The sequence below is a fragment of the Heterocephalus glaber genome, unplaced genomic scaffold, assembly GCF_053883595.1.
Source record: "Heterocephalus glaber isolate CG9 unplaced genomic scaffold, H.glaber_assembly_v1.0 deba00001600, whole genome shotgun sequence".
Taxonomy (NCBI): Eukaryota; Metazoa; Chordata; class Mammalia; order Rodentia; family Bathyergidae; genus Heterocephalus; species Heterocephalus glaber.
In genome coordinates this window covers 35,128,254-35,153,742 of record NW_028258372.1, presented here as the reverse complement: position 1 = coordinate 35,153,742, position 25,489 = coordinate 35,128,254, and the positions used below count along the sequence as shown (strand labels likewise).

The 25,489-nt window shown below is 38.0% G+C and overlaps 1 pseudogene; it reads left to right on the top strand.

Moving 5' to 3' along the window:
- The first annotated feature begins 1,824 nt into the window (after positions 1 to 1,824).
- LOC101707657 (peroxisome assembly protein 12 pseudogene) lies at positions 1,825 to 2,868 on the top strand (annotated as a pseudogene).
- The last annotated feature ends 22,621 nt before the right edge of the window (positions 2,869 to 25,489 follow it).

Genomic DNA, 25,489 nt, shown 5'->3' with positions numbered 1-25,489 from the left:
ATGTGATAACCAGTTAGAAGTCTCTGTGGACTAGTAACCAAAAGGAGTCTGCCAGCATCCTATTGATGGCACCCTGGGTGTGGATTGATGAACTTTGCCTTCATATAATCAGTTGGTACAACTGACCCATGGAGATTTGAGATCTTTCCTTCTTTTGAAGTGTTTGAGGGAAAAGGTCAAAGAAAGCTGACTTTCCAACTTTCTTTTCAGTCCTATGGCTGGTACTCATACTAGACCTTATTCTCCAGCCTGAACATATGAAAGAAACACCAGCTCCCTACATTCCATTTTGTTTTGAGTTGACATGAACCAAAAAATCAAAGGAATTGTTATTTAGCAACCAATAACTTCTTCATTAAAAAGGAATCAGTTATCCTAGTGCAGAATCACCTTAGAGGAATACTAAATGTATTTTATGCCAAGATCAGAAACAAAGTTTTAAAGCTCATGAAAATGAGATCAAAACACTGAGATTTATTAGAATTCTGAAATCTTTGTTTCTACATTTGATCCTCATTGTCAAACTCAAGGTTAGATGAAATTAACATTTTTCAGTTTGAAATTAAGGCAAAGAGATTTTATCACTTTCATAACTGAAATAATGATGAAAAAAGGTTCACCAACTTGAAGAAAAATAATTCAAAAAATACCCTCACCTCCCTCAATATTTCTTCTATAATTGAGACCGCAGATCAAGTGTAGAGATTAATGATGACCATATATTCTTTGACAAAACTTGAACAATGAAGAGAAAATTAAGAAAATCGCAACTTCCATGACCTCAATACTCACTCTTAAAGCCTTGAACCTTCTAGTAAGAAATCCAACTAACCTGTGCTGCTGCCATGTTGTGAGGAAGTCCAAGCTAGCCATAGAAGTCATGTCCAGTAGGAGTTACTGGTTCTTCTGTAAAGAGCCAGATGGTAAATATTTTAGAATTTGTAAGACATGTGATCTCTATTCCAACTGTTCAACTCTGCAGCCGCAGACAATTAGATGATGCCTGAACAAGAATGCGTGGCTGCATTCCACTAAATCTTTAAATATAATCACAAAGTTTAATTTCATATGTTTCACCTTGCATGAGGTGAAATATTATTCGTCTTTGGGGGTGAGTTCTTCGTCTTCGGGGGTTGTTTAAATGTTCGAGAATTTGTTTAGCATTGACCAGAGCACGGCGCCAGACGTAGGCGTGGAGCCCCAAGCACTTTGCCAGAGAGACTTCAGCAGAGAGAGGATCAGAGTCCTTACCGCCGAGGCTAGGATATACAGCCAGAAAGAATAAAACGAAACAGCAGAGAACTCATCGGCAAAATTAGCCCTCCAGTCACCACCTCTTTAATACCAAAAGGGCAGAAGCAGAAGTCCTGGTGGGGGTCGTAAAGTTCTGACTTCCAGTTTCAGGGCGTGGGGAACCCCTTCCACCAGGCTTCCACCAGGTCCACTATTTCCGGGTGCGGGTTCTGTGGTAAAGAGGAGACCTCGCCTCCAAGGAGGATCGCTGGGGTACTTCACTGCCAGGGGCTGGAGCCCGACCTCCCGTCCTTCGCCAAGTCATTCCTCTTCGCCGCTCACTTCACCCTCACCCGCGGTGGAGTTAACTTCTTAGCCTCGCGTTGAGACTCCTTCCCACGGATTCCAAAGGTCTTTAGGCTTCAGTTGAATTTCGCCTTTAAAATTGAGAGTTTGGAGTTTCGGGTGTCCTGCAAAAAGATAGCCGTCAAGGTTTAGCACCTATTTGATGACGATAGTGGCGGTGGTGGTGGTGGTGGTGGTGAGGCCCATGCTCACTACAGAGTTTTTGGGAAGAGGGAAACCCAGTAACCACCGGATACTGCAGCTGATCGCAGGGCTCATCTCGAAACTGCTGCTGTGGCGGATGACCAGCCATCCCTCTTTGAGGTGGATCACAATAGTTCAATGACAGCAGTGAGACCTGCTCTTCACATGTGGTCAGGGTTCTTGAGGAATCAAATCCTGCCTGCTGGGGCTTCCTGTGGAGGGGATTTGATGAAATTTTTACTCTGCTAGATCTTCTGCTTCAGCAGCAATGTCTGCCTGACACTAGTGTCTCATTTTCCGAAGACTTTTATGGCATAAAGTGTATTGTGATACTGGACTTTCGCAGGTTTCAGAGTGTGGTCAGTGCTGGTCTCCACAAAAAGCACATTTGGAAGTCAGTCATGCGCCTGGGTCTTCCCTATCTGAAAGAGAAGCTGGAGAAGCTAGTTTCCAGCCTGAGAGAAGAGGGTGGATATTCTTCCCGCTCCTTGCCACCGGAAGCGATTTTACAGAGCCTTTCTAGCGGCTTACCCATTTGTTACCGTGGCCCGGAAGGCTGGTTTTTGGTACAACTCCAGGAAAAGCTCGACTCTGCTCACCTTTACTGAGACTGACTGGAGTTTGGCTATGCTGACTGACAGTTCAGGATATGCACGCTCTGGAGCAGAGACCGGATGAAGTCAGGGTGATGCAGCAACCAGCCAGGATTAGTGAGAGGATAAAATCAGCTCTGAAGAAAGGTGTGGGGGTGTGGCCTTATCCTTCTCTACTGAAAGGTGTGGGTGTATTCTTCCTGCAGTTCCTTGACTGGTGGTACTCATCTGAAAATCAAGAAACCATCAAATCCTTGACTGCTCTGCCTATTCCACCACCACCTGTACACCTAGACTCCAACTCTGATTCTCCACCCAAAGTGAAGACTGTGCCTGCTGTAGCATAAAACTCAGGTAAACGAAGCCATTCTTGCCAGCTCTGGTTGTTTTTGTTGTCGTTCTTGTTTCATGATGTGAGGAGTCACCAAGCTTGTCCCCTCACAGGTATCTAACAAAAGTACGTGTAATTAAACTGCATTCCCCTGAGAACTGAGATAGCATATTAAGTCACAACTTAAGTATTGCACTGTAAGGCCACAGGGTTGTTTTTATTTTATTTTACTTTGTTTTGAGACAGACTCACTATGTAGTTCAGGCTGGCCTTGAACTCACCATGTAGTCCAGGCCGAACTGACACTCATGGCAGCCCCCCCATCTCAGCCTCCTAAGGGCTGGGGTCACAGGTGTGTGCCACTGTGCCCAGCTCAGGGCTGTTTTTTAGCATGGTAACTAGCATTGACAACTGTCTGCTAATTCCTAACATTATTAACTCTAAACTACAATATAGATTTCTTTAAAAAGATACTCATTTGATCCTAACCTTTTAGCCTGCTCTCTAGACCCTTACTTACAGCTGACCAAGCTGACTAAAGTAAGAAAATAAAGACTTGACAGGATGTGAAGGCCAACAGAGAAGAGGTGGATAAAAGAGAATAACTAGTGCAGAAGCTTTCCTTATTTTTTCCTTAAAGAATAAGTGGTACAGAAGCTCCCAGGAAAACCCCAGCTTAGAGCCCATAGTGATGATGGGGGGAAGCAGCCCTCCTTTTTAGAAAAGGAAGCATTTATTTGCCTATCAACAGTGATGGCGAACCTATGGCATGCACACTGCAGCATGCGTGCAGAGCCCTCTCTGTCGGCACATGAGCCACATGTAAGAGTTGATTTTTCTAAACTGAAACTTCACTATTCAGGTGGAATTGCAGTGTTGGCACTTTGCAATGAATAAGTGGGTTTGGGGTTGCAGTTTGGGCCCTTGATCGTCACTGATAGAGGTTTTCTCAGTTCACAAACAGTATAAAAAACAGGCCTACTCTTTATAGAAATACTTAGAAACATGTTATGAAAACAAATTCTTTCATATACTATGACCCATTTGTTAAGTGACATCTGCTACAGTTTTTCAGCATTTGAGGTTCCTTGATGGACCACACATATCTTTCCTGAGAAGCTGGTTAAAGGAAAATAGGGGGTGAGTGTTTATATATAGAGTCTGAAATTTTCAGTGTGACAGCAAAGCTAACAAACAGTGAAGAGATAAGTAAAATACTTAACTAATTATAACTAATGAAAAGACCTTTTCATGAGCTCTTATATGCTGTTAATTGCTTGCTTAACTGGCATGAATTATCCTGGTTGTTACTAAAGTTTCTATGAACCATTTAATTAAATTTTAAGAATAAATGGCAAAGAACTGTCATGATTATGTGGAAATCAGTCTTACTTGAGGTATTTAAAATACATTTCCATTCAGACCAAAAATTAATTTAAAATATTAGAGATTTTAACAATCCTTATGTGTATGGGCTGCACAACAGTAGGCTGTGGCCTGGAATTTGCAGAGAGGAAGAAAGGTGATATTCAGCCAGGCCTCGGGTGTTCCAGTCTCGGGCATTTTCTGTTATCCCAGCTAAGGTCTCAGACATGAGAAGGAAGATGAGGCATCTGTGGTGGGCACTATCCAAACTCTTAGCTCCAGGGTCATGAGGTAAGATAATAAATTCTGTTAGGCCTCAATTTGTGGACTAAAAATTGATCAACAGTGGATAACTGGAACAACTCACAGCAAGCACGGCGATGAAAAGTCGCATTTATTTTTACTTTTGAACTTTGTGGCCACATCAGTAAACTTATCCCTCATAAATGCACTTACCTGTTGGCTCGTTTGAATCAGCAGTTTTGGCTGATAACTAGTTTCCTTGGTGCCACTGATACTATTCTGTAATCAAAATGAGCATTGAAAGGTATGAGTTGTACTAAATTCAAATAAGAAGTGAGTTTTCTGACTTTGCCTTTAGAAATAGATAACACATGAAACTCTCAATGCCTCCAATCTAGGTATAAAAGAATAAAGACTCTCCTTAGTCTACCCTGTATCTGACTTATTGCTTGTGCTACCCAGCTGTAATTCCTCCTTCTTCTGGTCACCCCTGGAGTGAGGCACCCTCTCTGTCACTCCCTGTGGCTCTGGAGAAGGTGACCAAAGGAGTAAATCCAACTAGTCAGGTCTAACCCTTTGAGAGCAGAGTGTTCTACAGTGCGGCCTAGATAATATTAATGGTGCATTTCTGTGGAAGGGACTATCAATTTTGTTGTCATTGTTTGGAGACTGAAGATTGGAAAGATATGAAAGACTGAAGTTTCTGCCTTCTCCTATCACCAGGAAAATCCTGAATCTAAAGTCACGTTAAATTCAGCCACGGGGCTGAGAACTAAGAGATATGAAGACCCACAGTATTGGTTTGTTTGCCTGGCCTAGTCATAGCTGATCCACATAGGGATAACCCTAAATGTTTTATCTTATTTTAAAAATAATTACGTTAAATTAGGACACATTTTGTGATGATTACAAAAGAAAGTACCCTCAGTCTCCACACAGGAAAAAAACTTTGTTCCACAGGGATATTTATTTTTCGTTTATTTACGGGTTTTTTGTTCGTTTTATTAATGTATGTTTGCAGGGTCTGAAAGCAGTGTTTGGGGACTCGGTGTATGTAACATGTCATCCATGTAACATGTCATGGTGCATGCATATAACATGCCTTGATTATTTTCAAGAAATGTTACCCTATTTCCCTTACTTCTCCCTCCCCTAATCCCGTTCTCCATCTCCAAAAGTCTGCTTTCTTGTTTTATACCACCTCTCCTTTAGTTTATTCTTTTATTTATATTTCATATTTCTTATAGAAGATATGTTATATTTAGCTTTCTGAGTCTGACTTATCTCTCAGCATTATGGTGTCAAGTTCCATCTGTCCATTTGCCTGCAATGACATGATTTCATTCTTCATTATGGCTGAACACTTAATTACTATGTACGAAATGTTTTAGAATGTTTTTAGTATTGATGATTACACCTCAGATCACAAAAGTAGTTAGGAACAAACTGCATACCCACCAAAGACTATCTAGTCGTGAAAACAGACTTACAAGCAAATAAAACGAAGCGTGATGAAACTGTAATGGCCTTGTGGCCTAAAGGAGGAAGTGATCAACCATGCTTGAGTGGGCAAAAGAAGCTACACAGAAATGGGGAGCTGTGTGGGGAAGGACAGCAGTTAGCCTCCAAGCAGAGGGTCAGGACCAAGGAGGAAGCCATGAGGCTGTGCAGGAACCAGAAGCCAAAGTGTAATTAGCTTTTCTTACAATGTTTGAGATGTCAGTAGGAGGGGGAGGAGTGAAAAACTCGCAGATTATTTCCCAGAATTTGTACAATTCAGACTTGTAAGATGCAATAGATGTGGATAGAGGTAAAGATCTCCCTATTCTCACTGGGCTCCGTCTTCTCCCATTTGTATCTTACAATGGCTTCCTGTTTTCTTCACCTCTGCTAATAAGTCATTTCTATTTTCCCTGAATTAAAAAAAATGTATACCTTGGTAACATTCCATTTTGGGAATTTTGTTTTCTTTCTCTCTGTGATCTTTTTAATAGACTTGTGGTTGATATATATTCTCTCTCTCTCTCTTCTTTTCTTTTTCTTGTCCATACTCTCAGGTTGTGTCTAGTGACATAAAATCCCAGGAGAGAGCCGGGAGTGTGCCTAAGATGTGTTCAGTAGTGTCACTGAAAAACCACAGTGACTACGGAGATAATTCTCAGCCATAAAGCTTAAGCACTTTTAGGGCCAGCTCTGTCTACAACATTCTGTCCGCACATGGTATAGGAAGTGGCATCTCACCTAAAAGATATAAAACAGCTAATGGAAGGCTCAGTGTAGCTCTCCACAAACTTCTCTCTTACTTGTGATGTGGGCGGAAATGAGTTCAGCCTAAAATGCTCCACTAGTTTCACCCCTCCTAGCTGGGTGGTGCAGCTGTAGAGCATGTGCTGTGAACCTTGAGAGCTGACATCTGACAGCCACAGATCCCTGACTTGTGCCAATACATGGGAACATGTAAAACCAGAGGCACACAGGCCTTATCAGTAGGAATGTGGCCCTCTGTCTTACTGCAGAGAAAAATGTGCTAACCCACAGCACAAAATCCCTCACAGCAGCCCCTCAGGGTACTGAAGCGGCTGGCTGCTGGCTTCCTTTGACCTATACTAAGCTGCCTCCACTCCACTGTGTGACAGGGGTGAGAGGAACGTGTGATCACAGGAAGTTGGTGGTTCCTTTTTCAACATACCTGCTCCCACTGAAGCCTTCTCTAACTGCTTTTATAACTGCTGAGTGCTGGACAGAGAGCTGGGCTGAGCTCTTCACTGTCCCTGAGTCCTGTGGGACTTTCTTCCAGTGGCTGGATGCAGGGGAAGTTTCTGTGGTAGGAAGGAGGAGACAGGGTTTCATAGCACAGGGTAAGGCTGAGCTCCAAGTTTCCCAGCTGCATGAACTGAGTTCAGTGCCCAGGTTAAAGTCCCCCTGGGGTTGTGGTAGAGTGAGCCACTTTCTCTGGACAATAGACCGAGGTTTGCATGTATATTGCTTATTGCTTGTATGTTAAGGACAGCAACTCCTCCTAAACGAGACAGGCCTTCTCCCCTGCACACACACACACACACACACACACACACACACACACACATCCTCCCCTGGACAGACTTATACATACATCCTGACTCTAGCCTGGATCTTTCTTCATTTTAACAAAGAATGTATGTTCTGAGGACATCCGGAATGGGTTGAACATGTGCTCTATGCCTAGAGATATATATGAGTGAGTAGAGAGCTTACACCTTGTCACAGCAAGGTTGATTATTTCTACAATGTTAGCAAATGATTTAAAAGAAAAAATAATAAATGGGACTATATAAGGAAACTATATTTTCATCTTGGCCAAATGATTAAAGAATGAGAAAAGAACTCAATTCATTCTGTTAAATTTACCCTCCTGATCCCTTAAAGCCAGCTTTTTTGTTTCCTATAATTGTTTTTTCCTTGAAGCACAAAAATCAAGTCTATATTTACTCAGTTGGAAGGCAGTGATCCGCTCACTAATGCTCTGTGAGGATAGCCTTGAAGAGGTGTAAATTAATCTATGCTTTCTGAAAAGAAGTGGAACAATTTTCCAACACATGCAGTACCTTCATAAACATGGATAGAAACAGTGGTTTTTAGCTTGAGATCAAATGTTGATGTGTTGTAGAGTGTATGTACACAAAAATAAAGATAAAATCATGAATGAACAATAATTTGAAGACTACTTTTTTGTTGTTTGTTTGTTTGTTTTGAGACAGGGTCTCACTATGTAGTTCAGGCTGGTCTTGAACTCACTATGTAGCCCAAGCTGGCCTTGAACTCGAGATGATCCTCTTGGCTCAGCCTCTGGAGTGCTAGGGTTACAGAAATGAACCACCACACTCAACTAAAGACTGCTTTTAAAAACAGTATTTGTAATAAAATACTTGAGTTGCACAATTATAATTAAATGAAATTTTTCATAGGTTTTGCAAGTTGCTTTTCTGAATAAGTCAATTCTTGATAATAAATAATACTAGGGAATTTGTAGTAATTTTATTAGACAGGTAATACAGATTGAGAATCCTTTATTGGAAATTGGAACCTCTATGTTTCTATGTTTCAAATTATTTTGGTTTTTGGAGTATTTGAATATATATAATGAAATATGTTAAGGAGGGGACCCATTCTAAACATGAAATTCATTTATTTCATATGCATTTTATATACATAGCTTTCAGATAATTTTACATTATAGCTTTAGTATGCTTTGTTTTGACTACAATCCATAGTGTTAAGTCAGATGTGGGAATTTCCATTGGTGGCATCATGTCAATACTCAAAATGGGTTAAGTTTTGGAGGATTTTGGATTTCAGCTTTTCAGAAGCTCAGCCTCCAGGGTGGGTGTGACTGGGAAGCTGGGAGAATATTCATTATTTTTTAGACAGTCAGGCTGAAGTCTTTGGGAGCAAAGTGTTAAAATGTGTTTATAATGCTTCAGAAAAAAGTCACAGAGTCTAAGTTGTAAGATTGATAAACAGGTAGAGAGAGAACATAGCAAGATGCTAATAATTAGTGAATCTAATTGTAGGTATGTGGATATATATTGTATAATTCTTTTTGCTTTTTTAAACTTTTGTAATAGAAATGTTTTGAAATTGTAAGTGTAATAAGCATGTAAACTAACTTCATAGATTGGGCTTACAGTTAATGGTACTTTTCATAACCATTTGGTATTCATCCTCTGGAATATTACTCAGTATTATCTTATTTGGTATGATTCACTTGGAGAAAAGATTAAGAGTATGTACAAGTGAAGATAAGTTAAGAAAGGGGACACTTCCAAATGTACATTCATAGGAAGACATCCATCTTCATGTAGAACGAGAAGATATACAGGTGGATGGAAAAAGTCTGTACAGTACATTTTGTAAGTTCGTCTTTATGTAAAAGTGTATTTGTCTGTGTGAGGGAATGTTAGGTTGTAAGGTGATATTACCCTATTCTCTGTAATTCCTAGTCTTTTTTATGAATGTGATATATTTTAAATTCAAAATATAATAAATCTCACATTGTCGCTAATCCTGCCCTGTTTGAAAAACACATGAAGTTTATATTAACCAGAAACATATTATTCTATGTACACAGTAAATATGACTGATGCTGGCTTTCTAAAGAAAAATCCAACAGCATTAAGCTATTTTTAGATTACACTGATATTTCTTTTCCTTTTCCACTCAGGATAGCATTTGAGTATGTGGTTTTCATTTCAAAAAACATGAAATTCTAAGTAAATAATTTCCTCTACCACTATATTGTCCTCTACATCTAAGGAAAGAATTATTCATATACTGTAAGCAAGCTAAACCATAATTCAAACTATCACATTTGCAGTGAAAAATCTCTTTCTACTCATTTAAAGTATCATTGGCAAGTCAAGTCTGTACAATACCAATAAGTTGACTTGTGACTTACACTCCTACTTCATAGTACATCTTATAAATGAACTGCATATGTGTCCTGTACCACGTTCATATAAGCATGCAGAATTACAAAATAGAATAAAATCAAAATGACATTATTGTGTAGCACATACCCCTCCACATCATGTTCATTAAGAGAGAAAATAGTCATCATTTTTAACACCTAACACAAAGTTTCTTAATTGTTGATCATGACTAGGCTTGGATTCCACTTACAAAGTAATATATTTAGGATATTTAAAAAATAGTACCATACAATGAGCAGACTAAAATGAAAGCTGTTGCTTAAAGAAGACAAGAGGAATTTTATCTTCTTCCTCAGTCTATTAGAAGATGGCTCAATGTTGTTTTTGCAAATATGCTCAGGATAGTTCATGCAAAAAAAAATAGTGAAATAACACAATTACTGCTAACATCTTTCTTTCTGGTTCATTCCATTCATTCTTCAGGGGAAGTGCATTCTCAACAAAGGATCAGAAATACTCACTACTAGTGATGTAACAGATGGAGCCCTCAACTAAAAATCAAAGACTTAGGATTAAATCTGCTGTTAGCTAAGTGGTCTATAAATTACTTCACTTCTCTGAGCAAGTCTCAGTTTTGTAATTAGCAAGGCAACTGATTTGACCTTGGAGATTTCTAAGGTTTCTACATGCTGTGATTCAAATGTGGAAAACATGGTTTCAGGGAAGGGCTATTTTCTACTGAATGAAGGAACAGGTGCACAAGACAGTCAGATTCTGGAGCTGTTCACAAACCCTGGTAGATGTATCAGTTTCCTCTGATACTGCAAGTGTCTCTTCTATACCAGTATTCAAAAACAAAGCAGTATCCCTCCTCTGGGGTGACTGACATCAGTTGCACTAGGCAGCCTAGTTGAAATCAACATTTAAGAGTATGACCTTAGTTTCCTCTTGAAGATACTTTTCTTCTTAGCAGCTTGTGGGGTTCTCCATATCTCTGTGTTCCTGAGGCCCCCTTATTTCTTCCCCTTGCTATCTCCGTGTGACTGTTCACCTCTTCCCAATATAATATCTCAGATCTCGTTCTGGTTGTGTCCCTTGGAGGGGACCCAAGTAAGTGGCAGGAGGATTCCATTAAACATAGAACTGAAATCTAAAACACTGTGGTATAAGGTGCCTGAGCATTGCTGCTGGCGTTTCCTGTCCTAAAATATGGTGAAGATCATTTCTGCTGTTATAAGATGCAAGGTTCTTGACATAGATGTTAGCATTCTCTCAAGTGTATGCCAGCTGCCTTGATGTGTTCATCTACAAATTTCAGCAGCAGTGGTAAACAGGAATAGCACCAGCACTTTCAGCAAGGTTTCGAGTGAATGAGAGATGTCATCAGAGTTATGAGTAAGAACCAGGATGCGGAGGGAGGGCACATGAGGATAGTCAGAGGCCACATGTTTGAGACTACCCACTTCCATCTCTTAGGTGATATTCAGCACCACCATATGTGAGAGGAATGAAAGGAGAGTTGGAGTTCATAGACGGTAGAATGGATATTGTGAAACTTTTCTTCATCTAGGATGGAGTAGGAAACATGTTTTACATGTATTTTAGCAACATACTTTTTTAAAACCCCCCCCTTTTTTTCTGATACTGGGGATTGACATCAGGTCCTTGAGCTTGCGAGGCAGGTGCAGTGCCACTGACCTAAGTCCCAGGCCCTAGGAAGATACTGTTTTAAACCTCCAACTGCCCCAAATTTATCATTAATCTTTATAATTAGTCTATGAACTTGTCATAATCCAGAATCCCAACACTAGTACAGTATTATGTGTTATAGTATTGGAATATGCTAAAACTCTAAAGTGTGTATTATGGTTTGGGTCTAGATGTGCCCCCAAAGCCTCATGCAGTCATAGGTGGGGCTTTTTCAGAGGTGGCTGGATCTAGAGTGTGTGATGCTGGAACTGATTCATGGTGCAATGCTAAGATCAAGGGCACGAGGATTAAGGGTGTGAGTGCTGCCCACACTAAGTAGCCTGGATAAGATATAAGGAATAGAAAGAGCTGTTGTCGCCCCTTGTCACTTTGCTGCCTTCTGCCCTCCATGATCTGATTCTCTGCATTGTCTGTCTGTCATGCCACCCTGCCTTGGAGCCTACTGATTACAGACTGAAACCTCTACAAAGTGTGAGCTAAATAAGCATTTCCTCCTTTAATTTTGGATGTTGGGTATTTTGTCTCAGCAATGAGAAAAGTAACCAAGACAGTGTATAAACGTAGAATATCATTAATCTATTGATCCTCGTGTATTTAATCTGCCAATTTCTATGGAACATCTACCATATACAAATTTAATGTGACACTATTCATGTTTCATTCATGACTTAGCAAAAATGCACATCAAAATTGAGGATAATTAAGATAAATTTTGAGAGACAGATCATGATTCCAAACAACAATATTAAAAATAGGAACAGTGTATTAATAGACACTATTTATTGTTGCATGCTGTACATTTGGCATTTTTATAAACCTTCTACATATACCACCTCATTTAAGCATTGAATTCAATACCATATAGTGTGGTATTAGACCCATTATAGAATGGGGGAGGTAGACTGCAAAGCAGCAGTGACAAATTTATGATTTTCTTTTTGGTACATATTGTTATAGCTGTTTTAATCTGAATTAATTGGCAGCACTTAAAAATAAGAAATATTTACATAAAAATTCACTTTTTTTAGTTTCTCTTTAAAAAACTAGAGGATTATACTATACTAAGGCCCATATTAGCATGACAATAATATGTAAAGGTGAGTAATAATGCTCTTCTAAATAAGACATCCAACTTAACACTAACATGTTGTTGTTGTTGTTATTGTTGCTGTTGTTGTTAAACATTTTGATATGCAGTACACATACAGAAAAATGACAACTTCATGTTCGGTTTGATTAACTTTTCCAAAATTGACACAGTTAATTTTCACAATAAGAAGCATCCAAATTAAGAAACAACTGGGGCCGGGGATTTAGCTCAGTGGTTTTGCTGCCTGCTGAGCAAGTGCCAGGACCTGAGTTCGATCTCCGGTACCAAAAAAAAAAAAAGAAACAAGTTTATCAATGCAGTATTTTCAAAACCCCCTGTGCTTGTTCCTAGTCCCTGTTTTCCTGGTGTCACCACTATCCTGACTCCTTACACCACAGATTACTTCTGCTTGTTTTAGACCTTTGTAGAAATAATACACACACCTTGTCATATACCAGTGTCTTTGTAATATACACATATTGTATTGTGTATTTGTAGCTTCTTCATTCTGCTTATGGTATGGAATTCCATTTACAAACGTAGCAGCTTGTTCATTCAACTTTTGGCAGCCTTCTGATTGATTTGCAGTTTTTGACTTTTGTAGATAACGCCACTGTGAACATTCTGGTGCATATCTTTTGGTGAACAAACATGCAAATACAAGAATTAGCCTAGGAAGAGAATTTCTGGGTCAAATGCTATGCATATGTTCATCTTTATGTAGATGCAGTACAGTCAAAATATTTCCAAAGTGATTCTACCAATTTACACTTGCGCCAGAAGTACCTGAGCTTCTGACTGCTCCACGGGCTTGCTAACACTTGGTGCTTGTCTTTTTCCACTCCAATGAGGGGGTAAGATTATCCATTATGGCTTTAATTTCTTTTTTCCTAATAATGAAGTGGAGAACTTTTCATAAGTATGTTGACCATTTTTTCTTTTATAAACTGCCCCCCACTCCCCAGGACTAGGGATTTAACCCTGGACCTTCACACTGAATTACATTTCTAGCCCTTTAATTTTATTTTTTTTTTAATTTTGGGACAAGGCCTAGCTAAATCACAAGTTTGCCCAGGCTGGGTTTGACCTTTGAATCTTTCTGCCTTAGCCTCCCCGAGTTCTGGGATTACAGGTGTGTATCACCACACTCAGTTCTGACAAAATATTTCATATTTTATTTTTCTTTTGTGCTCCCTTTCCTTTTCTGATTTGTAGGCCTTCTTTTCAGATATATACATTGCAAATCATTTTCTTCTACAGTATAGCTAGAAACTTTTCATCCTTTAATAGACCTTTTTGATGGGAGGAAGTTCTCCGCTTTAATCTAATTTGCCATTGTTTCAGTCTTCCTCTGTGAATAGTAATTTCTGTGTCCTGTTAACAAACTTGTTGCTTATCTGAAGATCAGAAAGATAATTTGCTATATTTTCTTCTTGAATACTGGCTGTTTAACCTTTCGCATTCTTATTTATAGTAGACATAAAGTGATCTGAACTATGTTGTTGAGAACAGGATATTTTTCCCACATAAATATCCATCTGACCCAGTATCATTTATTGAAAAATGACCCTTGTTCCCAGTAAATTATAGTTGCATCTTTATCATAATTTGTGAAAGAATTTATGTTTGGATCTGCTTCTGGACTTTATTCAATTCTTTGATGAATTTATCTGTTCATACACCAATACAAATATGTCTTAATCACTATACTTTTATAAAAACTATTGATTGATAAAAATATAAGCCCTCTAGTGTTCTTCAAGATTGCCTTTATTTATCTTGGTTGGTCCTTTGTAATTTTGTACACATTTTGAAAATAGTTTTCTCAAAACCTCTTCTGGAATTTTGATTGAGATTGCATTAGATCAATTTGGAGACTGTCTCTATGTTTATTTATCATTCAAACCATTAATATGGTATACACTTCTATTTATATAAGGCCCCTTTAATTTTTCCTAAGAATGTTATGTTGCTTTAATTTGAGACATCTTGGACTTTTTATTGTATGTATTCCTATATCAGTCAGTGCTTACTAGAGAAACAGATTTAATACATGATATATAAATATATAAGAATTTGTATACAAATTGGCTTATATTGGCCACCCACAGAGTCAAGTGTGGAAGAGTGCAAAGGATCTGTCTGCACACTGAAGGATCGATCCAGTTGAAGACCTAGAGCTCACCGTAGTGTCTATATGAGTCCCTAGCAGGAGGCTGAAGGGTCTGTGCCGGAAGCTGGAGTCTGAGCTGGAAGCCAGGAGATGTCGTCCAAGGTGAAGGTGAGGAAACAAAAGGGAGCCTTTCTTTTTGTTTCCTTTTTATACCGCTCTGGCAACGCTCCTCCCTAGGGCAGGTCTTCCACACTCAGAAGTAGGCTGAGCCAATCTAGTTGGGCATTTTTTACACAAGTTGTCACAGTCGATTAACTATCACAATTCCTAAATAGTTAATGTAAATTGAATTATGTCTTGACTTTCCTTTCATCTCCTTTTGTTTCTGATATTAAGTAATGTAGTTGTTTTTAAATAATGATCACGTATCCAACAGTTGCAGGTTCAGTGTTGCTAAGATCATTTAGAAATTTCAATAATTTGTATATTTGTTTGGATTTTCTGTGTACATGGCCATATTGTTCCCATTTTCAAACTTCTGCCTTTTATTTCTTTTTCTGGCCTTACTGTAGTAGGATGAGCACTCATTCTTTGTTGAAAAGACTGCTTTTCACTAAAATGGTAACATTTGGCAAAAATTTCTTAGGCCCAAATTCAGAAAAAAAGCTTTCATTACTATCCTATTAAGGAACTATCTCTCTGTAATTCACTGATTTTTTAAAATCATAAGTATGTTCTTTTTCCTCTCATGTTTTTGATAATGGGGTAAAATGAATTGGGGTTTTTTGTGATTTTGTTTGTTTTGGGTACTAGAGATCAAACTCAGGACCTTGCACTTCCAAGGCAGGTGTGGTGCCGCTGAGCTAAATTCCCAGCCTAGAATTGGTTATTTTTAAATATTAAACTGCCCTTCCTTTCTTGAAATAAAAGTCTACTTGGTCATGAGATATGGTGCTAGAGATATCATTCTTTTTATATTTCTCTAAGTTTTGAGTTAATTTTTTATTAATAGTTTTGAAACAGAAAGGTCTTTATAAATCAGCATAAGTTTTTGAGGATAAGATTATAAAATTCTTTTAAATAGAAAATGTTTCCTTTTTCTGTTCACTAGAAAAGTTTGTGTAAGATTATTATGTAAGAGAGAAAACAATAATATTTGTTCCTCAACCATTGCAAGGTTCACTACTAACACCTGTATATCAAAAGATATATTAATAACTAGAAGTACTAAATAACAAATTTATTAAATCAAAGTTATTGTTGTTGGTTTTTGGGTTTTTTTTTTTGGTACCAGGGATCAAACTCGTGACCTTGTGCTTGTACGGCAGGTACCAGAACCACTGAGCTAAATCCCCAGTGCCTATTAAATCAAAGTTTTGCACGACAGAGGAAACTTCAGGAACAAATGTCTAAAGACTCAGACATTACTATGCTGGTTTATGCTAAATCCAAGGAAAGAAATGGTAACTTGTGGAGAATCATGACTGCATGTAAATGGTAACAAACTGAGGGTAGGGCCCAATGAAGTCTACTCAGATTCTTCTTCGTCTTTATGTAACATTCCTTTCCTCTGGCTATAGGAAAACCTCTGTCACGTAAGAGTACTATTCCCTATTTTCAGGGGAAGTAGGGTATATGGAAGTAGGTTTTCTGGTTTGTTTGAGAGAGGAAAGACCTCAGGAGACAGGAGAGTGGAGGAATGTCAGAGGTACCTTCTTACTTCTAAGGCCCTCCTGTCTCCTTCAACTCAAAAACATTTAGCATGTTGAGGAGCCATAGTTTGATGATATATGGACTGTATTCTGAGATACAACATTACCAAAACCATCTGGGCCTGAGGCATGTTCAAGGGAAGAGGAAAGAAAAGACATTTACTAAAAGAATCAATTTATGGACTAAGTTTTCGATTTTTTAATTCATCTTGAGGCAGTTTTGATAAATTGTGTTCTCAAAAAAATTATTACTTTAATGTGAAGTGTCAATTTTATTGACTCAAATTTACTTTTTTTCAGTACAAAGAATTAAATCCAACGCCTTTGCCTTGAGCTCGATCCCCAGCCCTACCCCCCCCACACACACACATTTTTTTTTTTTAAATGTTGAGACAAGTTCGCATTAAGTTACTCAATTAATTGCTCAGGCTGACCTTGATCTTGTGATCCTCCTGTCTCAGCTTCCAAGAGTGCTGTGATTACAGACTTGTACCACCAGGCTGTCAGACACCAGGGGATTTTTTATTAGTACATGCTTTGGGTACATAATGATTACATTAATCGTGGGGCATTCGTACATGTCTATACCACATCTTAATTCCATTTACTCCCTCTTCCCCTCCCCCTCCATGTCTTGGATTCTTTAGCTATCTTTTCAAAGTTTATGCAACCTATAGTGGTGATATCACTCTTTAATTTCTGATATTAGTATTTTATATTTCCTGTCTTTATTTTTAGTTTTGCTAGAGATTTATTAATCTTTTTTTAAATCTATTTCTGGATTTTGTTAATTTTCTCACATATATTTATTTTATTTTTCATTGATTTGAATTTTGCTCCTATCCATATTATTCCCTGTCTTATACAATACACTGGTTTAATTTTTATCTCTAGTTCTATTTTCTTGAGGTGGAAGCTTAGATCATTAATTGTCAATGTTCAATGTATGTCTTCTGTCAATAGCTTAACTCATTTATATTAGATCCTTCGTTTATTAAGGCACTTGAGTTTATAAATTCTATACATGGCCACTAACTTGTCTAAACTCCACATACCATTTTATAAATTAATACGAAGGAAATAATCAAAGGTTGAAATCCAGGTCTGTCTCACTCTCAAGTCTGTGATCTTTCATACAGAGTTGGTCATCTAAACCTTGAGGTAGATGATATATCCAAAAAAGAGATGTTAGGAAAACAAGTAAAAGAAATGAGTCTTGGCCATACTTCTTGCCAAGAAAAGCAGCTACAAGAGAATAAAAGGAAGGAAAAAAGGAACCAAGAGTTGTGTCTAGACCCTTTCTGTGTGACCATGGACAGCTCTTTCCATTTGGGGAGGCAGCTATTTTCCATCTGTAAAACAAGAACATGGATTAATTATTTCTACTCTTCCTCTCTACTACAGCAGAGTATCAAAGAGGGAATTGATGATCAATAATATATTGGGGTTAAAAAGTGATTTTCTAAAAGAAAAATAAATTTAGTTATTACGTCATCATTTCAATACTGATAGTAGGCCAAATTATAATAATTTTTAAAATAAAATGGATATTATAGATTTCTCAAGTAGACAGGGAATTCCATGGATCAAGAAGTCTCCAGTTGCATTTTATAGATAGGAAAAGTCATGGCCGGGGTAGGAAGAAAGAATAAATCTGTGTCAGCGAGATAATACGCAGTTTACCCAGTCCTCTTTTTCATTGTTACAGCTTCAGTACTTGGTAGGATCAGTCAAGAAAAATCATGGATAGCAAAGTTAAAAAGGAGATTAACTTAGACATTACTGTCAAAAAAACTATGCACAAAAATGTTATAAAAATCTAAAGTAAATCTAAACACGAGACGAACCTCAGTAAGACAAGTCACTACACAAAGATGATAAATGAAATAGTTGTGACAAAATCATCTTGTTGACCTGTTTTGCATCTTTGACATAAGAACAAATACAAATTAGAAAAGGGAAGCTTAAATCTCCCTGTTGATGATAAAAAAGAGTTTCTTCTCTCTTGTTTTATCAGAACATTTACCTTAGAAAGCTTGTGATTGCAAGCATTTTATTCTCTCTTTAAAATGTGTGTGCGTTTCCTTTGGAAAGCTTACTAGGATCTTTCTCAGCTTTATGACTCAGGACTCTTTCACAGAACTGGGCAGCATCTCTTTGCAGTGAATACATAGCATCCTTCTCTCCCACTTTCTATGGAAGTGTAGGAGCCTAACTTGCACCTTGTTTCAAGTTAATAAAGCTTCACGTAATAAAACTACCTCCTTTCACGGAGATATGAAGAGTTTGTTTCTCCTCTAGATAAAGTTAATCAGCTAACACAGATAGGTACTTCAATTATCCTGGTAGAGTTAGGATAAACTCTGATGGTCAAGTTCTCTTGAGGACTAGGTACTGTTTATCTGGAAAACGTGTGTAGTCGTTGTGTCTGGCTATATAAGGCAGCAAAAATTTCCGTCTTTGTAGTCTCTTACCAGATTGTCTGTTGTGTGCATCCCAATCTGGTTTGATCTTTATTCAATAATCAAAATATTTTTGTTCTCTTTTACTCTTACAAAGAGGATTTCCAGATTGGGAGATGGTTTTGTTTTTAATTATACTTTCCTACACATATCAGGATCAAGTCCAGAACTGAATCCTCTGAGACTTCAGAGCATATTCCAACAGAAAAAGAAACTTCCCACCTGGCTAGACTCCTCTGATGTCTATGCCCAACAAACTAAGTACACAGATCATTTGGCTAAAAAGGGGATTGTGTTGTGCTGATGTGGAAAAAAAGAAGAAGAGAAAGACAGACTTGTACTCAGGATACTTTGCATCATAGATCTTTTTCTTGTTTATCTTTCAGTAACTTTATGAAGCAAGTAAGACTCCTGTACATGAGCACCCTTTCTCATTGAATAAATAAAGGCAAATATTAGATTCCACTGTTCACAGGTTCAAAAACGAAACAGAGGTAAAGTCACCTGGAAGGTACTAAAGGATTTCAGGATCCCAAGCTCATATAGGCCTCTTTCAAGGTCCTAAGAAGGTGTTTACTGGTCTTGTCTTTATAAAATTTGTGAAAGTAAGATCTTTCTGTATTCCTTTTGATAAAGAGGACCTGCCAAATCCTGAAAGCTTTAGACTCCTACTGTGAAAGGAAAAAGAAAAATAAGGGAACAAGAAAAGGTGAAAGAGTAGCACTGAATTTATGTATGCTCTAAAGGCAGAATTTTCACTTTAAAGAAAATAAGCATGTTCCAAAAATATCCAATACAATTTCTTAGGAAGAATAATTTTTAAAATTTCTGCCAAGTAGTAAGAAATTCAGTGACCCAAATGACCTGAATTCTTGACATCCAACTAAAATACCTGTCGGAAAATAGTTCATGAATACATCTGTTCTTCTTCCACATACTGTATTTCGCACGATTAAATAGTGCAACTAAAAGAAAGTAGCATAATTATTACAATAGCATAGATGATCTTTTTTAAAAAGTGTTTCAAATATCTTAACATTAAAAATTTTAGGAATTTAGGAGTTTATAAAGTTCAGTATATTCTTTTACTAACATATCATATACTAAAAGTATTTCAGCAAAATGCACAAATAACTATGTACATACTATTTGATTGTAGTATAAATACATTGTTATATGGCAATCATTTTACCAAACATCCTTATTTTTAAAAGTCTTGGAGTTAAAATAATAACATCCATTAAGCTCAGTGGCCAACATGTGGAGGTGTGGGGATGTACAGAAAGAGCAGCCAGTGAAATTTAATTTTGACACTTTATAATGTGTGCAAACCCCTAATATGAAAAGGAATATAAGGGAAAGCCTCAAGTCAGCTAGAATCCAAAATGATCCAGAAACAAGATCTCTTCCTTTGTCGAGGCAGAGGGTGAGGCAGAGGGTTAGCCTGAGGGTTTACCTTCGGTAAAAGACAGATGAGTAAGTAGAGTGGACTCGGGTGGGAGGACATATGACCTAGACTAGCTTTCTGAATGACCTCCATTTCCTCTCCTCTTCTGGAGCCCTTTTTAAAATTTAATACTGAAGACTGAACCCAGGGCCTTTGCACTGAGCTACTTCTCCAGCCTTTTAAATTTTTTTTTTATTTTGAGGCAAGTTGCTAAGTCACCCAAGCTGGGCTCAAACTTGCTATCCTCCTGCTTCAGCCTCACAGAGTGCTGGGATTACAGGCATGGGCTACCACACATGACTTCTTCTGGAAGTCTTAAACTCTTAAGAAACTTACTCTGTGAACCTGTGGAGTTATTGAAATTGGACAAAATTTTAACCTTTGTCTTTCCTACATTAGAGAATTTCCTCTGAGAGTCCCCTTGTCTTTCACAAAATAGGCTATGGAAGCAGAAGGAATAGTACATTAGTCTTCTGTCACTGGGGGAAAGTACTTGACATCCACAATTTAAAGGCAAAAGGATTTATTTTGGCTCACAGTTTCCTAGGTGTTAGTCCATGGTCATCTGGCTCCAAGCAGAAAAATCATGGCAGAAGGGCATGGTAAGGACAGCTGCTCACTTCAGGCTGGAAGCAACAAGAGCAGGAAGACAACCAGAGGACAGATACACAGATATATGCTTCAAAGGCACACCCCTAAAGCCCTACTTCCTCCAACCAAGCCCCACCTCCTAATGCCACATTCAGCTATTAAGACAGTGGATTAATCCATCACTGATGAAGTTAGTGACTCGTATCTAACGACCTTCGATAAGCCCCACCTCTGGCGCAGGAGTCTTTGCAGGGACAGTTTTGATCTGAACCATAGCAGTGTAACATAAAAGGAGATTGTTTTCCAGCCCAGTGTTTCTAGACTCCAGCTGAACAGGACTTTAGGCTTGCCCTTTGACTGCCACCTATAATTCCATGTGGACAAAGAGGTTAACTGGGCCCTCTAGGGACAGGGAGGCCAACTCAGGTTAGCCACCTGCTCCTCTTAAGCATGTGTGTAGTGAAGAAGTGGCGCGGTGGTTTGGGAATGGAGGGAAGAAAGTATGCATACATACTCATATTTTTATGGCCTTCTATATGTAAGAATTTTAATAATTCAATAACTTGCAGTATTTGTTGCAATAGGAGCTTTAGTCAACCAACTGGAAGCCCTGAAATAATTACTATTCTTCTTTCTTCCTTTCCTCTTCTCCTCCTCCTCCCTTCTTCTTCCTGCTCTCCCCTTCCTCCTTCTCCTTCTCTTCCTCTTCCTCCTCTTCCTCTGTCTCCTCCCTCTCCCCAACACTCCGTCTTTGTTGTCACCATTGTCCTCCAACTCCCGTTTTCCTCCTCCTCCTCCCCTGCCCTGCTTCGTTCTGTTTTTGATTTCATTTCTGGTTTCATTTGGATATTGGTTTTTGATTGTCACTTTATGATACAATAACGTATAGTGATTCTCAAGAAGTAGTGTTGTGTTTGGTAATACCACATAATTAATTAATACTGGAAAATGATCCATCATAAAATTCATATTCAAAAACACAAAGCATAAGTTCTCTTATTTACATTTAATTATTATTTTAACAGCTCATGTTTAAATACCAAAACGGATGAATCAGTTGCTTAACATTTTATAAATGGAGAAATCAATGAAAGGATCCTTTTTATAAATGAGTGCAAATGTTTATATTTCCATATAAAGCATTTCTTTGATCTCAAAGACTATGACAGAAACCCTAAAATTTTAAATAAGTGATTTTTTTAAAGGGATTTAACTGTTAAGTGTTGGGATGATCTGTTAATACGTGTTCTACTTTGAAATATAATCACAGCAAAAATAGAAATAACCAAATTTTAAACAACCCTTCCAATTACTCAATTCATTTTTAAAAGATAAAGTTTTCAGATAAATATTTTAATGAATTGAGTTGATATATTCATCCAGCCTTTCACTTTTCATAGGCAGCAACTAAAGCCCAGTGGTTAGCTTCTTTAGAAACACATGGCTAATTATTATCATATCTAGAAGCTGAATCACATTTCTGGGTGTACTGTATTATTTAATTTGACTTAATTGGAGTGATTCTTATCTTTTTAAGATATGAGATCAGTTGATTCGGGGATGATTGCCATTTCGACCCCGCAATAAATAGAGCCAGACAATTAGCACAACTTACAGGTTGCTTTTGCATTCATTTCCTAAAACCCTGCATCTCACAGGGCTTTAACAAAAGACTGCTGGTAAAAGTACTATGAAAATCACTCTTACTTTTTCAAAGCAAATGGTATCATGTGTTTTACATGACATGGCATGGAGTGATCTGATAGATTTGAGAAGGTCAGATATCTATTAAGTAATGTGCTTTTACCTGTAGAAATCTGAAAGTTGCTAAGTAGGTCTCCCATTGGCACAAAGAATTTCTTTTATACAGTGGAACAGAAGCTGTTATTTGGGAGCTTGCTACATTTGGCAAAAAAGTGCATTGTTTGTTTTACCACTTTCAAATATAAAAGAAAATATAAATACTTAAAGGCAAGAACATGCCAAAAATATGATGAATCACACAGTAGATAATTTTAACACCATGTCATGTAGTGCATGCTGACAATTCGAGCAATAACAACAGGGAGCTTAGGTAATTCATAATGAATCCATCCATATAGCTGAGTTTTATACTTTATCGGCTCAGTATACTTAATTTAGCCCAAGAAAATAGTGCAGGAATATTTATTCACAAAGATTTACAGTATATATTTGCCTAACTGATTTTCAGATCAACCCTTTGCTTTTCTATACTCATCGTGCAATAAAAAACACCAGCAGATAATTAAAAGGGAAACAAAAGCAAAAAAAAACCAAACCTACCTGTTATGTGATATTCACTTATCTTTTTTTTAGTTGCCATTCGTTTTCATAGGATTTGTTCACTTTCACAAAAATCATGAAATTGTAAAAGGTTTATTTGAAGCACTTAACACTTTTCAATTCAACATGATAATTATGAAGTAGAGATTTAATATGCCAGTGCTGACAATATACAGTACTTAAAACTACTATTTCTGCTTGACCAAAATTCAATTTTGAGCTCTTATGAGTATTTCATTTGTATATTGAGTTTGATACTCTAGAGCTTTGTTTATTGCTCAGAACTTCATTATAATTAAACCAATTTCTGGTTTAGACAGAGTTATTCTTGAAGGGGTATGATTGAGTATATGTATATTGGAAATTATTCTCAACTAATTTCCCATTCAAACTCTACAACATAATTATCTTCAAAAGGCCTAGAAAATTTGCAGCAAAATCTTTTGATTCTCAGTTTTATTCCTGAGTTTCCCTAAATAGATGGAATGTTTACATGTTAATAACTCAAAAATAATAAGCATTAAGCACCATTTAGGCTGCTGACATTATAGTAGGCCTAGGTCTCATAGTTGTGCCACTAATGACAATTCTGCAGATAATTATTTGTTGTGGGGTCCTGGCTTGGGTATGATAAGACATTCAGGAGCACCCTAACCTCCAGCTATTAGACAGCATTAACAGTTCCGTAGTTTTGACAACCAAAATATCTCCAAATATTGCCACCTGGAGATAAAATTGTCCCTTGTTGAAACCTCTGCACTTGATATTTGGCATTAGGAATATTTATAAATAAAGGGCTAGTGGTATAGCTCAGTGGTAGAGAGCATGCTTAGCCTGCATGACACTCTGCATCCAAGCTCAGCACCAAATTAATGAATGAACTAATTAATTATAAAACAAAAGAAGTGAGTGATATCTTTCACATAGTCCTGGTTAAAACCATTTCTAATATGCATAAAATAGTTATGACATTATTTCTCCATTGCTGCAAAACACAGTTGAAAGACAAATGCACAAGGACAAGGACACTGTGTTATCAGGCCCGGGGGGACGGAGTGCTGCTACATGGCACCATCTAACCACTGTGGAGAAAAACAGACACAGGAATTGTCACTGAGTTGTTCTGTGGCCCATAGGAAAATCTCCATCTCTTACACATATGAATACAGAAATTGGGAGCTTTTCAAGTAAAAAAGAATAGGCTTTGTATAACCCAAAGTGATTTTCAATGAAACGGAACATTTACATTTGTCCTTGCTATTTTCCCGGGGTGTGCCATGACAGAATCTTCACCCAGGGTGAACCTCCCACCGATACCTCATCACACTGGCCCGCCCGCTGTCATTTTTGATGTGGTCTCGCAGAGTCCTGCTCAGCGCTGACTTAGCTCTGGGCTGCTCCTTACAGAAAAAGTTAACAAGCACAGGCATTGAGGAAAGGGCTCTCCTGCCGGGATTCTGACCCGAGGCCACAGATTCAGTAGTGAGTTTATAGCTTCATAGCATGTTTTTAATTTAGTCACCTCAAAGATTTGTATTTCTCAGACTTGCAAACTGCCCACCCCCGCCCATCCCTGGAGGGTCTCCTACCCCCATTCCAACCCCAGAGGAAGTTTCTCTTGTAAAGAACAGAGAGTCCAGTTAGGTAACTAATGAGCTACATGCGCTCTGCTTGATACACAGCTTTTCCCTCTTCAAAAGCAGCTCATAGGGGGGCTTTGTGTTTGTGCACTGCCCAAGTCACCACAAATCACTCCCTACTCTGCCACCGCCACCAAATTATTTTCTGTTTATCAGACTGGAGCACTCTGAGTAGCTCTTCGTCTGGATGGTGACAATTGAAATTTTAGATACACCTGAAAAAGAAAAGAGTTATTCATTAAATTAACTTTTTATGTGGGACTTTCCTATGCTGACCACTTAACATGGTAGACTTTATTCAATCTAATGTGAGGGCTCCTGTTGGCATTTTTGGCTGGGTAAATCATTGCTGTGGAACTTTTCCTGGGCATTCTGGGAAGTGCCGCAGTTCCTCTAGCATTTAACCCCCAGATGCTGGTAACGGCCCCCTCTGACCCCTAGCTGTGACAGTCAAGATGTCTCCAGACAAGACCAGATGTCCCTGGGGGACTAAACCACCCCTGATGCAGAACTACGGGTCCGCTGTAGGACAGAATAAGTATTTGTCATTTGATTGTGTGCCGAAACCTTAGGAGTATTAAGCACTGACTGCTGGAAATAATTGTAGCTACAAAATCAGATGCCTTATCTTTTTCCAAAAAGGAAAACTTTTAGGGAGTTCATTTTTTTAATTTTGCCTAACATAATGACACATATGA